We start from the raw sequence: 22,864 nt of genomic DNA, 5'->3' as shown, positions 1-22,864 counted from the left end.
AAATGGAAAGGAAGAGTGAGTCCTGGCGACACATTGAAATTGTAGACAGCACTGCTCAGTGCCATGGGGAACTGGCAGCTGGCTGGGGACGCTGGGGAGGTTTATCTCACCCGTGACAGTGGGAAAGGCACACTCTGAGGACTCTGAGTTCTGACAGTCCCTCTGCTGAATGAAGTATCGGCCCATACAGCCGCTATTTGAAGGTCGCATGCACTCATTCTTCGGTGCATTAGCTCTGGCACCTGGAGCTGCCCTCTTGCCAGGCAGATGTGCACAGAACGTCTTCCTGAGCCCAAAATTCTCAGTTTTGCTGGAGGAAGTGGAGTAATAAGAGCCATGACTGTGCTCGCCTCTGGGTGTCACGTGCTTGGAGACTGTGGCCCAGGGTTCCATCTGGTTTCTCCAACTTCTCAGAGTGAAGTGAGAGAGTCAGCCCCTCACAGGGTCCAACCATCTCTCAAAGTGAAGTCATGTGACAGGCCTGTGGGCACTGCAGTGTGCCGCCTGTCTCCCGCTCATCAGACTATGTTCTAGCACATTCCAAAGGGACAGAGAGAAGAAGTGGAATGCTGTCTCATATGGGGGGAGGGAGAGGAACGTGAGGAAGGCTTTCCCCAGGAATTCAGAGATAAATGCACAGAGGGAGGCAGTTCTCACATGGAAAATCTGAAAACGGGTCAGAGCTGTGGTTTCTGCCATGGGTGAAGAGGGCAGCCAGATCCAGCCTGAAAGAACCAGTCTGATACCAGCTGGGGATTCTGACCAAGCCAATGGATTAACCCCTCAATGGATTCACAAGGCAGCATTATTGGGGAGTGGCAGGAGGTTGGAGATGGAGTTGGGGGAGGGGCGAGTCCTTGGGACTCTGCTGTCTTCCTGTATGCCCTCTTTGCCTCCTGCTTCACGTCCATCAAGAACTGAAGCACAGCCTCCCCCATGGGCTCCCACAGCATGATGTCCTAGCCAAATGCATAGGGTCAATAGACCATGGCCTGAACTCTCTGACACCAGGAACAAGGAGGAAGCCTTCTTAGGTAGTTTCAGGTAAGTTCTTCATCACTGTGACACCAGAGCGGCTAGTACACCAGGAACCTGAGCTCCCTCCACACTGAATGTCCCTGTGAGTCACAATGACACGTCTTCAAGGCAATCAGTTGGGTGCGCTTGGTCCCTGCTGAATACACAGGTCAACTCATCTCAGTATCCTGTGGGAGCCCTCCTGCTTCCTCACTACACACGAAGGCCACAGCATACCAGAAGTCAGGTGAGAGCTGAAATCCTACCCACCTGCTGAGATCCACTGGCTGCCTCAAGAGGTCCCTCAGTGAATGTGTCCCCTGGGAAACAAACAGAACATGAATACACAGGCTCCCCCTTGACGAGGAGAGAGATGCACCTCACTTCTATGTGAGAGGGTTTCTTTTTTTCTTTTTCTCTCTTTAACGCTCTCCTCTTTTTTCTTTCTTTCTTTCTCTCTCTGGCACAGTCTCACTATACAACCCAGGCTAACCTCAAACATCTCCCTGCCTCAACCTCCCTAGTAGCTAGAGTTACAGGTCTATAACACCATGCCGTGTGTGTGTGTGTGTGTGTGTGTGTGTGTGTGTGTGTGTGTGTGTGAATATCATTAAGGAAATGACATGTCCAACTGCAGGTACACACACACACACACACACACACACACCCTTCTATCAGGACTGCGGCCATCTCAGATCTACCTCAGGCTCCCCTCACTGGATCTGTGTTGATAAGCCCCAGATGTACACTTGGGGTCTCTGCTCCCCCTAAAATGCTTCTCTGCCCCATCCTCCTGAACCCTCATACTTCCCTTGTCAAGCTTCCTAGAGATACATTGGCATATAAAATCTGTTTGTGTTCAGGGTGTTCCACTTGATGTTCTGGTGTGTGTAATTAGGACGTGGAGTAAGGTCTAATTTTATAGCCGCCCTCAGCTGGCCCTCCTTCCATTCACCTGCCCGGTACAAGAGCCCCACTTGGGCCCTAACACCACCAATTCCATTCAGTCTTTACCCATTCAAAAAAAATAAGATTAAAAAGGAAAATTGAGTTTTCCGATGGAGCAGAGCAGTAATTTCAACCTCAGAAGGCACCGCCGATATCCACCTGCAGGCGGCCCTTTGTAGCTGGGAGGAGGCCTTGTAGAGCATTCTTTCCAAGATTAATAGCAAAAATGGCCCTCTGCAAAGAGGACAGCATGGTTCCCCAGGGGGTATCACCTGCCATTTCGCTTCTCTCCCATTTTCTGTACCCCAGTTACGGAGCGCTAACTGCCACACTTGGCAGGTTTCCAGGACCTGCAGATGAGTGTGAGCAGCCAGGGCTTGCACAGCCAGGTGCCGCTGCCCGCTTCCTCCTCTTCTTCCTCCACCCACCTTCTTGTTCTTCCACAGCTTCCCTAGAAAGGTCGAGGAACGTGGTGTCCAGTGTCCCATCCAGCCACCATCCCACCACCAAACACACCTTCACAAGAACCAGTTGAGGACAGAGGAAAGGATAGCCACACTGGCCCTGGCCTCCTCCTCTCCTGACTTGAGGGAGGCATTGAGGCAGAGCTGCATACTCTGCCCTTCAATCCTGACAGCAGAGGAAATTCCCTGGCCCGTCTTCTTTTAAAGCCAAGTCATGACACCCTGGACAGTTTCCTTCCAAGCCCCTGCTGCTCTTGGGTACAAGTGGCTTGGGGTAGCTGGGTACCAATCTGTGTCCTGGACAGTGGGCAGTATTGCCATCTTGGTTGAGGTAGAGAGCCAGGCCAGCGCTCACACATGCTAAGCAAGCATTTACCTGAGCCTAGAAATCTGGTTAGGACGCAAATAACCACAACCCCTGCCCATTTCTGTTGCAAAGTCTCTAGGGGTGTGTGTGTGTGTGTGTGTGTGTGTGTGTGTGTGTGTGTGTGTGTGTGTGTCTCCAGAAAAATCTCAGCTTTAAAGACACCATGATGATGGCCCCAGCTAAGACGATGGTCCCTGGCAGAGCATGGGGAAGGCTGTGGAAGCCAAGGCAACCACCTTCAAGCTCCTGAAGTCTTGCTAACTGGCATGCTTGGTGTCCCTGGAGTGAAGTGAAACCAGAGCAGGGTGGAGGGTGCTGGAGGAGAGACCCCTTTTCTGGAGAGACTGTGCTCTGCTCACAGATATCTGCTGTGGGGCAGCGGGGAGGACGAGGGGCTGGCTGGGGTGGGGAAGGCACTATGGAAGAGGTCCTGCAGCAGGAAGAGGGATCTTACCAAGGGGCTTGAAGGCAAAAGTGGCAAGATCTGAGTCCCAGGCCCTGCAAGGCCTGAACCTCACCCCTGAAGTCTAGGCCATTTCCTAAGGCTTGCAGACAGGCTGCCTCAGGGACGGCTGGGACCCCAGGCCCAGGCTCCTCTCTCTTCCTGATGATCATATGTTTTCATGCCTGTCACCTGGCTCTAAAGTCACAAGGTCCAGAGCCTCAGGGCCTCACCCCCACTCAGGGAAGACATCAGCATGATGCCATCTGTGTGGTTAATTGGTGTCATTTCTAAGGAGGAGGTTTTTTTTTTTTTTTCTTTCTCCAGAATGCCTCAGCAGTAAGAAAGCTTTTAAGAAACAACCTGAATTTTCCTTCCGCGACTCCTTTCAAGTCTAATTTGTGTTAATTTAATTAAGGGCGTGCAATTTGGCTGTCAGTGAAATTAAATATAAAGAAAAATGTACATTAATGCAAAAGTTGAAGAGTTAGGCACATCGAACTCAAGAAGTGGTTCTTAAAAGGTAGATTTCCCTCTATAGCAGTAACTCATGAAGAAAGGGGACGTGGGGGAGGGAGGGAGGGAGAGCAGGTGGAAGAGGGGAAGGAAGAAAGGAAATTACTTGTGCTCTTCTTTCACTTTGACTGTTCAAGAACCTTCAAAACCAGCCATATCTCAAAACGTAAAGAAGCAAACACCAGCCGGAACCCATCATTCCCGACTTCCTGTGTTTGGTTTTGCATACATGTGCATGTGCTCATTTGTGTCCACACACGTGTGTGTGCAGATGCCCATGTACATGGATATGCGTGGTGGCCAGAGAGCAACCTCGGCTGTCATTCCTCAGGGACTTTGCACCTTAACTTTTTAAGTCAGCTTGTCTCACTGGCCTGGAACTTGCCAAGTAGCCTAGGATGGCGGACCCGGGTTACAAGAGCAGGTGGTACCAGGCTCCTGGGACCCAGAGTGGACAAAGAGCACACGCCACTCCTCAGGAACTCTTCCTCAGTGGCATGCTGCCCTGAGGTGACCAGGGCAAGGCCGAAGCTCATTTTCCATGCGGAATGTGCCCCTGAGGACACTGTGTGGAGTCCCCTCCAAATCTGAGGCTTCTTCCCCCCAGGCTCCCCAAGCCCTGCTTACTTGAAACTAACTGTGGGGGCCAGGGAATGTCACATTCCAACTTCTCCTGTGGCTTACTGAGACTGCTTTGATGAGAGCTGTAAACAAGTCATCCTGTCTCCTCTGGGGGACAGAGGCCATGACCGCAGTGGATTGGTTGGTTCCATCTGGAAGGGGAAGTCCGTCTCTCTCCCTGGACCCTTGTGGCCTCAGCTTCTCCTTGCCTCTGCTTTTAGGTCAAATTTCCATTCCCATAAGGATTCCAATCATATTGGATTAGGGTCCACATCGACCTGTTGCCAGATGCCATGCTCAAAAGCACTGAGGGCCAGGACTTCCTTCTCTGGGTGTATGGGGGTGAATGACACTCTTAACTTAGACCCATGGGCTTGCTCTGGTCCTATTCCAGGTGCCCTGCAGTGCAGCCAAGGCATGTCTCACTCTTAACCCTCTGTCTTCTGCACTGGGCTTCCTCAACACAGCTTCGTTTGGAAAGGAATTCAGCCCTCACCAAGGCTCACACCCGCTGCCCTGGCCTCAGGAACCTCGTGCCTACCTGCCCAGTCATCCCTATGACAAAGCCCACACACCGGCCGCTTCCTCCAGCTCTCAGCCCAGGACGGAGTGGGGGCACATGCCCACCACCCCACAGGCTGAGAAGAGGCATGTAACAACTACTGTGACAACCTTTCTTTTTTTCTTTTTTTTTTTTTTTTTTTTTTTTTTTGGTTTTTTGAGACAGGGTTTCTCTGTGTCGCTTTGCGCCTTTGTAACTCCCTTGGTAGCCCAGGCTGGCCTTGAACTCACAGAGATCCGCCTGGCTCTGCCTCCCGAGTGCTGGGATTAAAGGCATGCGCCACCACCGCCCGGCTGACAACCTTTTATAAAACATCTGCCCCACCTCCATCCCCACTGCGGTGTGGCCATCCGCTTTCCTTGAGGAGCCCAAAGCTGGTGCTCTGAATCACATCTCTGGTGTGTGTGCTGCATGGTAAGAACCCGAGTCTGAGCCTTAGATCCTAAAAGCTTGAGGCTCCTAACACCACCGGTACCCTGCCTTATCTCTGACATTACTGGTCCAGCTGTCTCTGCGGGCCTCCCATAAGCCTCCTACAAAATTCTGGGAAGCACTCCTCCTTTGGCTTGCGGGGAGAGAGTCTGTAACACGTTATAAAATCCTGTGGATCTTGAGACCCCAAAGCAGGCAGGCAGCATCTCCCAGTGCTAGTGTTAGCCCCAGCCAAGCTGAATGAATTCACACTGTTGTATCCCAGTCACAAGGGAACAAGCTCCAAGCCACCCGGCACAATAAAGATATTAATGGCTTCTGATTGGCTCTGCCCTGATGATGAGAACGTGCTCCATGAGTTCTCGGTATAGCCTACATGTACAATAAGCATGTTGTAACACATCCCCAATATCTAAACCAAGGTGGGGATATATAATGGGACTGGGGAAATGCCTCCATGTGTAATGTGCTTCCTGCTTGAGCATAAGGACCCGAGTTTGATCCTTGGTGCCCATGTGAAAAGCTGGGCATGGCAGCACACATCTGTAATTTCAAGGCTAACCGAGGAGGAAAAGACAGGTGGATTTCCATTGGCAGCCAGCATTGCCAATCAGTGAACTCCAAGTTCAGTGAAGGACCCTGTCTCCAAGCTAAAGTGGAGAGCAATAGAGAAAGATATTCAGTGGGGACCTTAGGCTTCCAAAGGTACATATACAGGCCAGTGTGCATGCACGCGTGCGTACGCGCGCGCGCGCGCACACGCGCACACACACACACACACACACACTCATGAAATAGTTGAGATAGCATTCTAGGCTTAGGCTAGAAACACAGAGGCTTCACCATGATGGTTACACCATGAGGACTGTCCCATGGTGAAGGGAGCTTCCAAACCAAGTCCCCTCCAGTCATTTGTAAAGTGCCCTCTTAGTCCTTATTGCTTGAGGCTGACTAACAGCTCCCCTGGAAAATATTAGTGCAACAGAGCCCATTGCTTCCTGTGTCCACCCCCACAGATGCTAATGTGTACCCAAGTCTAGGTCTGGAACCCAGTTCGGACAGGTTTCAAAGCAGCTCCCCACAGGGCCCTTCTCCAATTCTAGCTGCCATTCAGGTGTGCTGGAGTAATCCTAGATTATTGTGTGGCCTCGTGTGCTAATTGCCGTCCCCATGTTTACCCTAGCTCCTCCTGGGGTTTCAGTGCTAACCATGGGCCTAGTGGATATTTGCTCAGCTGCAGGAGGGTCTTCTGATCCTGCTTAGAAGGAGCCAAGCCAGGCCTCTCCCTTGTCACTGTGTTTACCGTCCCTATCGCACGGGCTCATCTCCCAGGGCTGTGTGTATCACCGTCACACACACATCTCTCTTTCCCTGCAGCTGTGCAGACAGAACCATGGGTCTGTGTGGGAGGGGCACTCATGCAGGCTCCGTGTGCCCCGACCAGGAGCGGCCCCTCTAACGTTTCTGGCACACCCTCCACCCCATGGCCTGGCTTGGAAAACTCATGGGGTCGTCTCCCTGACAGCCCTATCCCAATGCAAATCGGCTTTCAGTGATTGCTTCTCCTCAAGGTCCAGCCTCAGGGACGACGCTGTACGGACAGGGTTGCGGGAGGCGGATGGGACACAGTGATGGGGAGCAGAGCTCTGCTAATGCACAGGAGGTGGAGAGAAAGGACCCTGGTAAGGATGTAGGAGTTAGGCAGGCCTGGCGTGCACAGGGAACTGACTCTGTCTGTATACGTATGCATTGTGTTCTTTGACAAAAATTCCCTAAAAGCAACTACTGGTCAAGGAAATCTGTCAACTTCTAAAGTATAAGTAAATCTCAAGTGTGGTGGTGGTGGCTCTCTCTTCTGGAAAGTATTTCCACAGTGCATGCTCCCATCAGAGGGCAGGGGCTGGTGCTTGCCTGTAGCAGAAATAAGAGTCAACCATTGAACGATGTGTTGAGGTGTCCTAGGCACCTGGCCAGAGAGTTAAGTCCTCAAGGCAGGCTTCCTAGCCTTTAACAGACATGAGCTTGAAGTCCTGAGACACTTGACAGTGCCCTGTGAGTGTCCCTCTGTGATTATCTCAAAGCCCAGAGCATGGAACAGGCAGGCCGTGCTCAGGCCACCACTGACCTCCTTCAAGTGGTGCCTCCAGTAGAGAACAAGGACTTTGGAGTTGATTGACACATTCCAGCCTTCCTGCCCTTCCCCTACTAGGCCATCGTCTCAATTTACCGTGATCTTCATGCTCAGCCACTCTTTGAACTGTTTTCACTAGTGGATGGTCCGTTTGCCCCTCAAGTCTTCCCATCCTTGTGTGGAGCCTCTCATGGCTGCACTGCAGTTTCTCCTCAAGCGCCTCTCTCATGCCTTTTCATGACGTCCTGCGGTGCCCTCCCGTTAGACAGCACAAGGAACATTGCTCCCGGGGAGTCCGTCCCTCGTGGGTTTTGTGATTTGAGACTGCATGCTCATCTTCAGCTGGGTTCAACCTGTGGCAAATCTGTGTAGCACAAGCCCCGCACAGGGTAGGGACCTCACCCGCTGTGCTTAGCGAGGGAGTCACCCTGTGGGGATGACATCACTTCTCAGCTAGGGCCCCTGGACTCTGCTGACCGCATAACGCAAAGCAGCATTGGGTCAGAGCTGGGCGAGGACGCCACCCTGGGCTTCCGGCCAACGGTCTCACTTCCTTCCCTCTGTACCAGTGGACAGATCGTCTCTAGAACGCCCTTTTACCAAGAACAGCCTTTAGCAAGCATTCTGGCTTAGGGGTGTAAACGAAGCAGCAGTATGGGGGATATGTGCCCTCAAGCACATGGAAGAAGGACCCCTTGTTTAGATGGGGGATATCACGGCACAGCTGTCTAGGTCAACGAGGCCAGAAGACTAGCAACGCCCAGCCATGCCCACCCTCCCCACCCCCACCAGGACTGCCGAAACAGTCACCAGCTCACAGATAACCCTGTGAAGTTACAGGGTGTGCCAGCCCTTGTGTCTGTGCCTCTGTTTCCCTTTCTGCCCCAAGACTTCAACCGTACCTTTAAAATGCTTACTGTTCTACCACAGCTGCTAGGTGTTTTCACTCTGTGCAGTGAAAGCTCTTGGCTCTGGGATGCCTTAATGCCTCGCTCAGGGACACAGGTTCCCTAGTCCGTGAGGCCCTTTCACGTTCTCCAATCTGCAGTTTTTGCATTTCTTTTAGAGCACTGACTGTTGTTGGAATAGAATTCACATGCCCTCAATCTGCCCACTTAAAGTACACAATTTAATATTGTATCAGAGATACTTTTAAGTTTTCCATATTTTAGTTTTTAGTGGCGTGTTCAGTGTCTTCACAGATATGTATGACCATCACAACCTGTTAGTTTTAGAGTATTTTGTAATCACCAGAGAATGTCCATGCCTGCTAACTAACAGTGACTGCTGCTATCCCTCCCTCCAGCCCTGAGCAGCCATGAGCCTACTTCCAGTCTCCGCAGGCTTCCCAGCTCAGGGAATTTCCTGTCAACAGCTATATGACACACAACTTCCCGAGAGCGGCTTCTCTTGTTGCATGTAACGTTTCCTCCATTTGTTCACTTGGTATTTCATTCCTCTGTGTAGCGAAGCAGTATCTGCTGTGCAGGTTCCCACAGGTGATTTATTCATCCGTCACCTATGAGTTGACACCTGCTCGTTCTCACCTTTTTGTGCAGCTACCTTTGAGGAAGGGTCTCATGCAGCCCAGGCTAGTCTCAAACATTCTATATCACCAAGGGTGACCTTGAATTTCTTTTTGGTGGCTTTATTTTACATTTAAAAATTGTATTTATTGGAAGGAACATGCGTGCCCTAGCACACATGGAGGGTCAAAGGACAGCTTGTAGGAATCAGGGTTCTTCCAGCATGTGAGAACTGCACCCTGTGAGATCATCAGGCTTGGCAGCAAGTGTCTTTACTCACTGAACTGTCTCACCAGCCTGGCCTTGAACTTTCCAGGACTGGGATGACAGGCACGTGCCATACACCAGCTTTATGTGGTGCCAGGATAAAACCCAGGGCTTCACATATGCCAGGCAAGCAGTCTACAGAGTCCTAGCCGCTCTGCAATCCTGCCGCTGTGCACGCCCATGCTTCCGCGAGTACCAGCCCTTGCATCTACCTCAAGTGTGTGCCTATATGTGGCCCTGTGAGGTCACACAGTCGTTAACGTTTGCAGGAGTACCAGCCCTTACATCTATCTCAAGTGTGTGCCTATATGTCGCCCTGTGAGGTCACACAGTCGCTAACACTTGCAGGGAGCTTGGTTCCACGGCTTTGATCTGTTACGTTATTTTTAAAAAGCAACCGTAGAGACAGAAGACAGAAAGAGAGGCTGGGCCTGACCTCAGGCAGGACCGTGTTTACTCACGGCAAGGGAGCATTCTGTCAGCCATGTGTACAGATGGCTAAAATGCCTAGGGGAAGATGGACCACAGCTTCTTAGGGGGTGGAAATGACTTCCTTACTCTACAAGGGAAGCTGAGAAGTGTAGTCTTTCAGAAGGAAACTATCATTCCTGACTCTGAGGGGGTGTAAAAATGCAGGGTGGGGTGTTAATAACTGTTTTCCACTGAGGAGGTTCTTTGTCAGAGGAGGTAGATGTGGGTACAATGAAGAGGGGTTCCTCTGGTCATGCATGCAGCAGATCAGAGTCTTAACGTGATTGGCTGCAAAGGATCAGGCCGTTGCCGTCTTGTACTCCTGAAGAGACTTGGAAAGTGATTCTTAGAGGGCTGGAAGCAGTTGATGTGGTTACAGAGTAAAACTGAGAGATTTTCTGGGAAGGCTGAGGGGTGGGAGGAACTGAGGTGGGAGAGAGCAGGCATAGAGTTGATTCGGGGTGACAGTGACCAGCTCCATTGCCTGGACTGCTGCACCAAAATGAGCAGCAGAAGTGGCAGGAACCCCAGAGCACCGAAGGAGGAGGACAGGAGAAAATAGAGGACTGATGTAAAGAACGGTGTTGCCCGGGTGAATAGGATGAAGGGTCCTTTTGCCAGAGTTCTCCACAGCATCTAAAGGGTGTTTTGGATGATGTATGGGGAACACATGGAGCTGTTGTAGGGTGAGAACATTGTGAGAGCTTGTGTGGAACACTTTGTTTGGTATAGAGTGAAGTTCAGTAAGTAAGACATTTAAAGACAAGGTAAAAACGTAAGTGTGGGGATAATAAGGATGGAAATGATCCAGGGGAGGAGCCAGGGCCGGAGGGAATCAGAAGGAATTTTTGTCTGGTCCCTGCATCTTTAGACTCCTTTAAAACCAGTTCTGTCTCTAGGTCCCATTTTAAACCAGTTAGGATTTGTTAGCATTGTTCGGGGCAGGCACAGATCCCATCCTTAGCAGGAGTCACATCTAGTCCCTTTTACCTGTGGAGTACTGCAGCAGTCATGGGGTCCAGCTGGTCCTGAGGATGTTAAGCTGATCTGAGCTGGTGAGACAGAGAGATGAACTGATGCACGGAAGATTCAGTCCAGATGTTTCAGTTCTGAGTCCCAAATCCATGGTCAGAGTGGCAAGAAGAGGGATGAGTTGGATGGTCCTTGGCCCATTAGTCTATTTTAGAGGTCACCTGCACTGATTTCAGGGGGTGTCAATCTCCTGGTAACTGCTTCAAGGCCAACAGAAGGGCACTGAGGGGAGCAGGGATCAGACTGTCTCAAAGGAGGTTCCACCCAAGGAGCCATGAAAACATTTGACAGCTGGCAAAGATCCAGAACATAAGACAGGAGGTAATAACTATACAACTTTGTGTACAACAAGGCTACATGAAGAAAACTTTAACATCAAGATTAACATGAGTCAATATAAGATAGGGTTAAATATAGAGTTAGCATAAGGTTAACTGCACTTGTACAACTGCTGGACCATGACCAGAGTTCTGTAGAAGGATAAGGTCACTGTAATTAGCTGTTTGTTACATCAGACCCCTGAGTAAGGACAAGCACCTGGAAGTTTTATAAAAGAAGTCAAAGTCAGCATCCGAGGAATAAATCTAAACAGAAGGGGTCTAAGTGATATTCCTTTTACATATGATGAACTTTGTATATTTATTTTAAATATTAACAATGCCAGCTATTATTTAATGAACAAAAACAGTTTGTTTAGAAATAATTTGATAAGGTAATTTTTTTAATTGAGACCACTACCTTAAATGACCATATCTTGTATTTGACAACATGACAATAATTATTTAGTTAACATCAAATTATTATACCTATATTCCAAGATTATATAGTAAATGTATCTTATATTGTCAGGCTGTGTAAAGGGATGATTTAACTCTAAGTTGTGGTACCCAAAAAGAACTGATTTTCAACTTGCAATTTAAGAGTACACTCGTAGAGACAATGACTGCCTTGCTTTCTCCTCAACAGGTACGTCTCTAGAATACTCTAGAACATCCTAAGTAAGTAAACTACCCGAGTCAGTGACTGCCATGTCAGGAGTAAATGACTCACTTCGCAGAGTTTTCTAAAATGAACGCTATCAACAAAACCTTTTACAAATCTCCGCATGTTCATTCCATACATTCAACCAACAAATGAAAGATGAAAGCACCCAGTCATATCAAATCTGTAGTAAATAATTTACAACATTGAATTAGCAAAGAAGGCTGAAGTCAACTCTTTCTCCTGCTGATGCAGGAATCTCTAGGCCATCACATACTGACAGCAGCAAGCATGTTTCTTAACATCAGGTTATTTAAAAATAGATTGGCTCTTTAGAAGAATAACTTGTAAGGGAAGATAACCAAATTAAATGAGCTTTTAACTTTTGGGGTTTCTTAGAAAACATCCACAAGCCAAAGCCTGTGTGCTCCTTGTGGGCTTCAGGGTGAGTGTGACACTGGCCCCGGAGCTCTCTACCCGGGTAGGGACTAGATTATATGCTCAAAGCACCACAGGTGAACCCAGACCAGAGAGAATCTCCTTCATCTAAGTCCTGAAGAATCTGAGAGCTTGGGATATAGAATCATTTGTTGACTTTACAGACACAGAACCAACTGTCAAAGACACCGCTTGTATAGTCTGAATAACTTCCCAAAGCTGTGAGTCTGATGACAGAGTATCTGGCACTTCCTTTAATGAGGGAACATGGGTGGTTAGGGTATAGACCTGAAATTAGCTTCTGCTAAGAGGGACTGAATGCCAGGGTAAAGGGCGTGACCAGTTGAGCTAGCATGCTTGTCCCTCTCCAGTTGGGTGATAGGCTTCTGGGCAAGGTTCCCTGTTCACAACATCCTCCTGTGCTAGTTTGGGGGACACCGCGGGCAGAGTAATTGCCTCTCTGCTGTTCAAGACATTTAGGACGTAGGTGCAGACTCTGAGACCCTCCGTTAGGCAAGAGAATCCATCCTCCTGTCATGTGAGACACAAGGGATAATTCACCTTTAGATAAGAAGAACATTTTGGTTTGGGCTACAAGGCCAGCACTGGTCAAGCCCACCCAGGTGGAGGCAGAAGCAGCAGGTAGTACCAGTCTTGTGTCCCATGCACCCTTGACCTGTCATGAGGCTAGCATGTGGGATGGTGGGATGGTGCTCTGGTGGGATGATGCTCTGGTGGGATGGTGCTCCACCCAAGGGAACTGCAGGAGCCTGCCATGCAAGTCTACTGTAAGTTTAATCCGTTTTACTGAAGCATTCAATTTTCATAACCAACTTTTTAAAAAAATACACCTGATTTATAATATTATTTTACATTCAATAAGCATTAAGCTTAGTTTATCCCTGTCAAGTTTGAGCCTTAAAAAAACTATAATTTTTGAATTAAAGAGCCCTTAGTATCAAAATAAAATTTAAACCATAAATACACTTCAGAGAGAGACTGGGAACCTCATTTTTCTGGTCCTTTTATAATGTACTTTTACAAAATACCAGCTTTTTGTATGACTCAGTTTCAAAACACAGCATCTCGGAAGCCTGTTGTTGCCTCCTTAGTCTAAAAAGGGGGAATTCGATGGCGAGCAGAGAGCTCAGGAGATCTAGTTGTTTTATGGGTACTGGTTGTTGTTGTTGTTGTTTTGTTTTGTTTTGTTTTTGTTTTTCGAGACAGGGTTTCTCTGTGTAGCTTTGCGCCTTTCCTGGAACTCACTTGGTAGCCCAGGCTGGCCTCGAACTCACAGAGATCCGCCTGCCTCTGCCTCCCAAGTGCTGGGATTAAAGACGTGTGCCACCACCGCCCAGCTTGGGTACTGTTTCGGTTGATTAATACTGTGTGGTCACCTTAACCAATGTGCCAGAGAAGTCACATGACATGCCCTTTTCTTTCTTTCTTTCTTTCTTTCTTTTTTTTGGAGGGGGGTGGCTTTGTTTTATTTTTGTTTTTTATTGTTGCTGTTGTTGTTGTTTTTCAAGACAGAGTTTCTCTGTGTAACAGCCCTGGCTGCCCTGGAACTCACGTAACGAGTTCTATGAAGATGCAGGTTTGGAGGCCCCCAGACATGGTGGACATTCTGGCACACACTGGGTGTGGTTGTAAGGCAGAACCTTGAGAAAGAATAAAGTGACCTGTGAGTTTTAAGGGGTAAGGAGCCTTGAACTACATTGTCATTCTGTCTTATGAAGTTACCTAAATTAATTGAAGTATTAGAAATTGAAAGTTCCGAATTTGGCCTTTTGTCCAATGGGTATTGAGTCCAGACTTGCCCTGAAAAGCAAAGGAGAGTCACCAGTTCCAACTCTCCTAAATTTGAGCTCTGTTAAATTAGCCCTCAAACCGAGCAAAGGAATGTCTTTTAGTACATAAAATTTGGAACCCATGGCTGGACCCAGGACCAAGGCACAGACAGGGTCAATGTGCAATTGTGTTGAATGTTCTCTCCATGTAGAAATGACCAAAAAAAAAAATGCACCTGGAACATAAGGGGGCATCTCCTGCCTGTGTCATTCCAGGGTTAAGGAGCCACAGGGGTAGCTGTCAGAGCATTCAGCTGAGTGGTCTCACGGCCAGTGAAAAGTTGCCAATGCCTTTGACTAAGCAGGCCTTGGGGAAGTTCCAGTGATCCCCCCAAGCCTAACTAGGGCACCTCTATTTTCGGTCCAGCAGATTGCCTTGTTGTAGTGTTTTCCTGGGTTGCATGAGTGTTCTGGTTGAGGGCAGCATGGCCTCTCTCCCAAGTCAGGCTGTATCAGGGCAGTCAGGTGAGGGAGAAAGGGAGGGTGAAAAGATAAGGGCTTCCTGGGAGAAAGGAGTGGCCCTGCTGGGCTGGGGAGCCACGAGAGCCACAGAGGTTGGCCCATGGGTGGGTTTGCACCATTAGTAGGCCTAGATCTCCCATCCCGGGTTTTGGCACCATGTGTTAGATTATATCTTTAAAAAGCAGCTATGGAGAGAGAGAAATGAACACAAAGAGAGCCTTGGTCTGACATTAGGCAGGACCATGATTAATCACAAATAGAAAGCATCTTGTCACCCACAATAGCCAAAATGCCTGCAGGGGAAGACGGAACGCAGCCTCTTCTAGGAGCTAGAGACGGACAGAAATGACTTCCGCCGTCCATGAGGGAAGCTGGGAAGTGTAGTCCTTTAGCAGGAAACCACCATGGTCCACGTCCCATGAAAATGAAGTGACTACATGCTGATTTGACTTAGTTTTTTGGTTTTTTTTTTAACTGTATTTTTAAAACATTTACAAGTTTGCTGTTTCTAAAGTCAGGGAATATGTGCATAGAGGACAGTCCCTAAGATGCCACCAAAAACAGGTCTCCCAAGGAGGAACGAATCTTTTACTCTATAGCTCTATTTATGTGTAACATTGAATTTTTAGTAAATGAAAATGAATATTCATCATGGGAAATTCACAAGAACAGGGAAGATAGGTTTCCAGGAAACGATCAGGAGGTGTTTGAGGTCTTGTTTTTCCATTATACCTAAATTCAGCCTGTTCATAAAATTCTGAGTTGTCAGAATTCAAGGATCCCACACCCCAGAGAGAAAAGCTCTCAGTTTTCTGGGAGCCCAGTCATCTATGAAGCCTGAGAAACATGCATGTTCCTGTGAATGGCAAATAAGCAAGAAATAATAAGACCTGAGAGAAGGTTCTGGAAGCTTCACCTTTTCAGAGAGGAAGAGACCCAGCCCACCTGCTTACTCCACACATCTTCCACCGACACTGTCCAGCTCTGATGGACTTTGGGGTCACTCTGGCAGACCCCCTTTCTGAGGTGCCATGGCCCCTGTTAACCCAGGCCTGGGGCAGCCACCCCAAACCACTGCTCACAGTCACCCACCCTGGCTTCCTGTCCCATCCCAGCTTAGGCCCAGACTCCCAGTGGACGATCTCATGGCGTCTTTGATGTTGTAGTCCTCGCCTGGAGCTGGAAGGAAAGAACTCTCTCTTCCCAAAAGACAGCACCTCATTGTCACCAAAGGAGGAGAGAAGACACTGACCGAGATTATAATGTAAAGATTTCCTTTCCTCAAAATCATGACAAAATAAATAAATAAATCAAAACACACCAAAACACCCCGTGAGTCTGAAACAGTGAAGCTAAGAAGAGAGGTAAAAGAGAAAACGCATTTGGATTTTTTTTTTTGGTGTGATTATATTATTCCTAAAATACCTCATCCTCGGCTCAGGTGCTATTTCAGGTTTTGATTTGGCATTCAGATCAGAGAGCTCCTTTGAGGAGCTCTAGGCGACAGGGAGGCCGCTTCCCTGGGCCTCCCTCCCATTGTTCCGTTAGAAGGGGGCTGTAGACAGGCCAGGCAGATGGCTCCTGGGGCTCCATAGTAAACACCATAGGTGGATCCTGGACCTAAGGGTGGGGTGTCTGTTCCTAAGACATGCACTGCAACCCAGCTCGATCCCTCCTGCTCCTACATCCCCTGAAGCCTCAAGTTCAGAGCCAGCTCACTACGCACAAGCTGGTCTCTGTCCCTGTAAAGAAAGTTAGGTAACTGGGTTCTATCTAGAAGGTTTGTATGTCCAAAGAGACCAAGGGTCCGAGAGGCCCCTGAGCATCCTCAGAGGAGGCAGGCCGGCGGCTGACAGCTGCAGCGTGACTGCCCCCAGGTTCACCTCTGCTTGGACTCCCCCACACCCTCTCCCTCTCCTACTCAAACTTACAACTTTCTGCTCAGTCGCAACCGCAGCTGCTTTAGAGACACAGAAAGGAACCACTGACAGACTTTCCAAGGCGACCCATCAGCGAGCAGGCCAGGGCTTGAAACCAATTCTGGGTGTTGCAAGCTCTGGCCATTTGGTCACCCAGCTGCCCTCCACACTCCAGGGCTGGACCGGCTCAGCCCACCCTTTGATAGTGGTCTTGGACCAGGGCAGTCTTGTGGGTACTTACACGATATTGTTGGAGTGGGAGGACTCACTACCTGAGGGAGGGACCTGATTAAGCTGTCTGATAATGTCCTGACAGACACAGAACAATCTAGAACCATGCATCATGGAGGATGACCAAAAAGGAATGTGAGGGTTGCCTGGGAGGCCCCCTTCCTCCCTCAGTCCACTCCCAGCATTCCCACACTGTACAAGTGACCCAAGCAGGGACCCCATGCCTGTTCCACAGTACACCCCCACCTGCCTCTAGTCTAAGGTGGACAAGGTGGACCACGGCTGTGGCAGGTGTGGGGGCTCCTCGTGTCTGTGGAGAAGACGCATGGATCAGGAGACGCGGGCTCCTGCTTTAGACTCCTCACCTTCACAGTGGCTTCTGCTCAGTGCCAGCATCACAGGTGACCAGAGCTCGGCCCAGGTGTAAGACAGGTGAGCTAAAGAACTCCTCAGAGCTTCCCAGAACCCAGGGGCAGGGTGCACAGGAGCACCAGCCTCTTCCTGCCTCCTGTGAGGCCAAGCTCTAGTCAGAACTTCCACCGGCACTGTTCACGAGGGCACATTTATTTTAAGAGGAATTATGCTGACATCTGGTGGCCAGATGAGAAACTTCATGTTATAAAAATTGACTCAAATGTTTATTGTGTATATGTATGTTTAGATAGAGCAATATAGATAGATAGATAGATAGATAGATAGATAGATAGATAGATAGATAGATAGATAGATAGATAGACAGACAGACAGATAGGTAGGTAGGTAGATGATAGACCGACAGACAGACAGATCAATCATAGGCAGGCAGACAGACAGATTGACAGGAACGTAGAAAGGACTATGAGAGTAGAGAGAGATCTAAACAGAGGGAGGAGAGACAGGAGAGGGTAAAGGAGCGTATGTCACACGACAGCAGAAGAAGAAGCGGACCAGACAGACTGGGACAAGGCCCGGGGGGACAGGGGTGGGCACGTAAGAGCAAAGCATACGATGTCTCTCCATGAAACACTCACAATGAAGCTCATTTCTTTGTACGCTAGCCAAAAAGTTTAATTTAAAAAGTATTCAGTTTTCCACTGAAGAAGGAAGTTTGGTTCTAGATTTAGTGTGTCTATACCATGGACTGTGGCTCCGAATGACAGGGAAGGAGGGACGATGTCCTGACAGCGACATGCCCTCCCACCGACACCCGAGAGTCCACCATTGCCCCTTCCCCAGTGATCCCAGAGAGCAGAGGGACCAGAGAGAGTCCTATTCTCCAGGCATCCTTCCCCCAGAGGCACAACACATTGTGGACCAGGTTTCAGACCCAGTATCCTGGCAGCCAGCAGGACTGTTCCCATAGCAACAGAAGCCTTTGAGAATCTTATCTGGGGTAGGGATCCCCCAGGGCCTGTGTCCCTCACAGGGCCCTTCCAAGTTGGTCTTCTGAATCCTCTCTGAGGCAGAAGGGAGCTGAGGTGATGGAGAAAGGCTCACACCCTGATGGATGTGATGGAGCGGTGTTTGTTCCTATAATAGGAGGATGTCCCACCAGCTGCATCATGGGAACATACAGTCAGGCATTTGGTGGAGCTCTGGGATGGTGTGGAGCACACACCTATGTCTACACCAGCATCAGGTTACCGTGAAAGAAATTCCCATCACCAATAGCCCAGCAGTGATGCACAAGCCTTATGATAGGCACCAGCCCACCCTCACCAGCGCCCCTAAAAAACTGGAGCTAGTTCTCAGATGAAGAGATAAAAAGTAATTACAATCTAATATGAAAGATAAATGGGGTAGCCAGGCGGTGGTACCTTTTAATCCCAGCACTCTAGAGGCAGAGGTGGGTGCCCATGGCATGAGGACAGTGGTCACTTTCTTGCATGTAAATTCTTTCCAGGTTGTCTACAATGATGCTATGATGCTTACATTAGATCCAATATGAGAAAGAAGCCATAGACAGAAAGAGCTCAGGTTTCTGGAATACCCCAGGTTTGTCTACTCCACTTGTCTCCAGCCCCCATCACAGCTATATGCAGAGAACCTCACCATAACCCTCCCCTGGTATCAACCTGATTCCACTGGGATTCAACACTTGAATTTGTCTTTGGATTTCCAGACTTCTAAGTAGATGAAAAGTCCCAAGGCATCTCAGGTCAGCTGGAGGGCTCTGCTCAGACCTACAGACAGTGGCTCTACCTCCCCAGGTACGAGTCCTTAGAGGTGGCAGCCATCTGCTCAGATCTGGGGACTGCAGAAAGATGGTAGGGCTGGCTGCTTGAGTCTGCCTCTGCCCTGCACAGGGCTGCTGCTATGACCAGCCCACTTCTGTTCGCAGCACAGGTGTGGACACCAACATCTGCATTGACCAGGGATACCTGCTCTCCATGCAGGTTGACCTCAGGGAACATGCCTACGTAGCCCCTGGCCATAATTCCCATCCCAATTTTCCTGGCCTCTCTTGGGCCCAGGTCCATCCTGACACTGGGCACTATCAGCCAGGGGCTCTTCCCCCACACGAACCCTGGGCCTTTCTCCACCCAAGAGCCTCTTTCCAGGAAGCCATGAGCCTCTCTGGGGTGCTCACTCTCTCTGCAGAGGGTTCACTGGAAAGTACGCCAGCCCATGAGCTTCAGACCAAGGTTGTACCTTAGGGGCATCCTAGTGTCTAAAGGAGACATGGCCTTGCGTACTGGGGTGGACCTTTTGGTGACGCAGCCATCTTTGAGTCACATGCTCCTGTAAGTATCCCCAGCGAGGGGCTGCCATGGGTTTATCTCAGCATGTTCGGCTTACATAGATTCTTGTCTATCTAGTTTGTAGAGAAATAGAGTCCCCACGAAAGCCACATGACAACTGATACCCACACAGAGACCAACAGAACTGTGACGAGTGACTGTGAATCACAGAGAACTAAATCTGCATCCGATTTTGCTACTTGTTTTCAATATCCCTGTAACCAATGAATTCCAGGACCAATCCGTGCTTGCGTGGATTGGACAGTGAGAGATGGGAAATCTGTTTGCTTCATTACACAAAGGATCTCTACTAACCCTGCAGTGCCTGGCATATTTGGGGATGTTCCAGAAGTGCAGTGCCAATATGAGGTGCTAGGGAGATGGTTCAGTAGGAAAAGTGTTCAGCGTGCAGGCGCAAGTAGCTGAGTTTGGTCTCCGGCACCCACACTAAAGCCAGGTGCTCCCACACATCTGCAATCCCAGCACTGAGGAGAGAGAGGAGTCCCTTCAGGTCTTGCTGCTCAGCCAACTACTCAGGGAGGTCCAAGTTCTGTGAAAGACCTTGTCTCAAAAAAGATGGGAAGCAACTGAAGAAGATACCAGACATTGACCTCTGACCTCCACAGGCATACAGACTTCTCACACACACATGCGTGCACACACAGTCAATGACGCCATGCTGAATGGATGGAAAATCAGAAGCCATAATATTATGAAGTGAAAACCCAAGTAACAAGGCTGGGCTGTGTTCCTGTCAGCCACCCACACAACCCAGGCTACCTCCATTACCATCAGATGCTAAGTCTATATTGTTGAGGACACTGTGCATGCTTTGGTCACATGACATGGAGAACTGGGGCTGGGCTGAGCCAAAAAGCTCCCTGCTCCTTGGCTAGTGTTCATACTGACAGAAAAGCACTGCACTGGCTGCTGGGAGAGAATTGTTGCCAATGATCCTGCTAACTGCATGCCAGGCAAGATGTGCCTCCCGGTACAGCAGTGGTATAACCGTTAATGGTGTGACCAAATATTTCCCAAATGTTTGTAAGGTCCATTCACAGGAGGGAACCCATATTTGATACCGTAAGGACAGATACGGTAGGTAGATAGATAGATAGATAGATAGATAGATAGATACAGATAGATAGATAGGTAGATAGATGATAGATAGATAGATAGATAGATAGATAGATAGATAGATAGATAGATAGATATAGATATAGATATAGATGCTCTAGATATGTATCATATCATATATAGATAGACAGGTGCAGGTCATAGATCCCAATGGGGAAGTTATTGCTATTGTTCTGTTCAATGAATGAAATGTACTTGTCAAACATTTATGTTTGCACCTATAGATTATCACTGTTGTCAGCCTTAACTGTGGGGGAATGCTTCTTTTTATGGCATTTTTATTTTTATGTGTGTGGTGTGTGTGTAGTGTGTATTATGTGTATAGTGTATATAGTGCATATGTAATGTGTGTGTAGTGTGTAGTATATGTGTGTAGTGTATAGTGTATGTAGTATGTAGCATGTGTGTGGTATGTGTGTAGTGTGTGTGTGTGTGTGTGTGTGTGTGTGTGTGTGTGTGTGATGAACGCAGGTGCCTGTGGAATCAAGAAGGCACCAGATCCCTCTGGAGTTAGAGGTGCAGGCAGCTGGGAGCCTGCACCTGAGGTGATCCTGAGAACGCTCCCCTGGAAGAGCAGGACGCATTCTTAACTACAGAGCCACCTTTCCAGCCCAAGAGTTGTGTCTGCAGAGACTCACGATCAATCAAACTGCCGAGAACACGTGGATGCTGCTGTGGTATAGAGACCCAACATCCGGGAAGGTAACAATAACTGCACTTCCAAAGCAACACTGCACAGGAGGGTGTGTGAGGAATGTAGGAACCAGGGGATGGGGAAGTGATGCATAGGGACTTCCTCGGGGAGAGAGAACAGAGGGGGGCTCAGGAGATTCCAAAAACTCATAAGAAACTTAGGAGACCTGGTCTACAAAACTTAGAAGACTCACTGGAGCCCCTGCCCAGGGGTTATCTAATCAATAAACAGTTGCTTGAGGAATGGAGAGACTTTGGTAGACAAACTGCCTTCAAATTGCAAAGAAAAGCCCAGTAATATGAATCATCACTCAGGCAAAAGTGGACTTTTTGGTAATGCAGATGCCCAATACCCCATGCTCCTTGTGGTGGTTTGAAAGAAAATGGCTCCCCATTGGAGTGGCACTATTAGGAGGCGTGGCTTTGTTGGAGTAGGTGTGGCCTTGTTGGAGGAAGTGTGTCATTGTGGGGGTGGGCTTTGAAGTCTCCTTTCTCAAGCTATGTTCAGTGTGACACACAGTTGCTTCTGCAGCCTGTGGATCAAGATGAAGAGCTCTCAGCTCCTTCTCCAGCACCACGTCTGCCTGCATGACAACTATGGACTAACCTCTGAACCTGTAAACCAGCCCATTAAATGTTTTCCTTTATAAGAGTTGCCGTGGTCATGTGGCTGGACTGTAAGATCGGAGGCAACAAGTCCTAGTAGCCCTGAAGTTGGCTCAACTCAAGAGCCAAAGTCACCACCCATGACCCCCAGCACTAGACACAGTTCCCTTCCTTCCTGGAGCAGGGACACCACCGTTAAAATGAATGGTCGCCAATCTATGGGTCATCACATAGTGGGCCTCTGCCGGCCCACGGGACTGGCTCCTGCTACAGTTGTCCACACTTACAAGGGAGAGATAGAGACTCTGAGAGGCTGATGACTTGCTCACAAAGCCAAACCAAAAGAAGATTAGGATGCCATGATCCCACCTCTGTTCAGATGAGCCTGAATCATCTGGAGTCAGGCCAGACCTGGAAGGAGGCTCCCGCATTTCTAGGACCTTTAAAAGGTTAAAATAAGAAAATGGTTCTAGATTCCTTACTGCCTCCTCAGCTTAGCTGGTGAGTGTGGAAAGGGGCTTTCTCTCTCTGAGCTTCTGCTCCTGTGTCCACGGAACAACAGCTCTGTGACAGGGAACACCTGAGCTTCTCTCCCGAGTGACTGCCTCTGAGGAAACCCCACGTTCTAGACTCACCCCAAAGGCAGCATGCAAAGGTCATGCCAGAGGTCAACATAAGAGATGAGCATTGAACTGAAGAAAGGGAGGCTTCTGCTGGGAGCAATCCAACATCAGGACCCTGGATCTACCACCCTGCCGGACACGGGCTGACTGGAGCCACATCTGACATTTTCCCACCAGCCACCAGCACTTCCTCAGGCTCCAGATAATGGGGAGAAGGCAGTGGCCTCCAGGAACCAGGGTGGAGGCCCTCCTGCCTTTCCTCCCTTGTCCAACACTTCCTGTAATCAGCAGCTTCCACAGAACCCGGATGTGCCGGTGGCTTTGTAGGGGAGGAACCATGCCTGACTGAGCCTGACTGGAAACAGAGAGCATTCATCTGTACCAAGAGCCCTGCTTCTGCATCCTTAC

The sequence above is a fragment of the Peromyscus eremicus genome, chromosome 17 (assembly GCF_949786415.1).
Source record: "Peromyscus eremicus chromosome 17, PerEre_H2_v1, whole genome shotgun sequence".
NCBI lineage: Eukaryota > Metazoa > Chordata > Mammalia > Rodentia > Cricetidae > Peromyscus > Peromyscus eremicus.
This window is presented reverse-complemented; position numbering follows the sequence as displayed.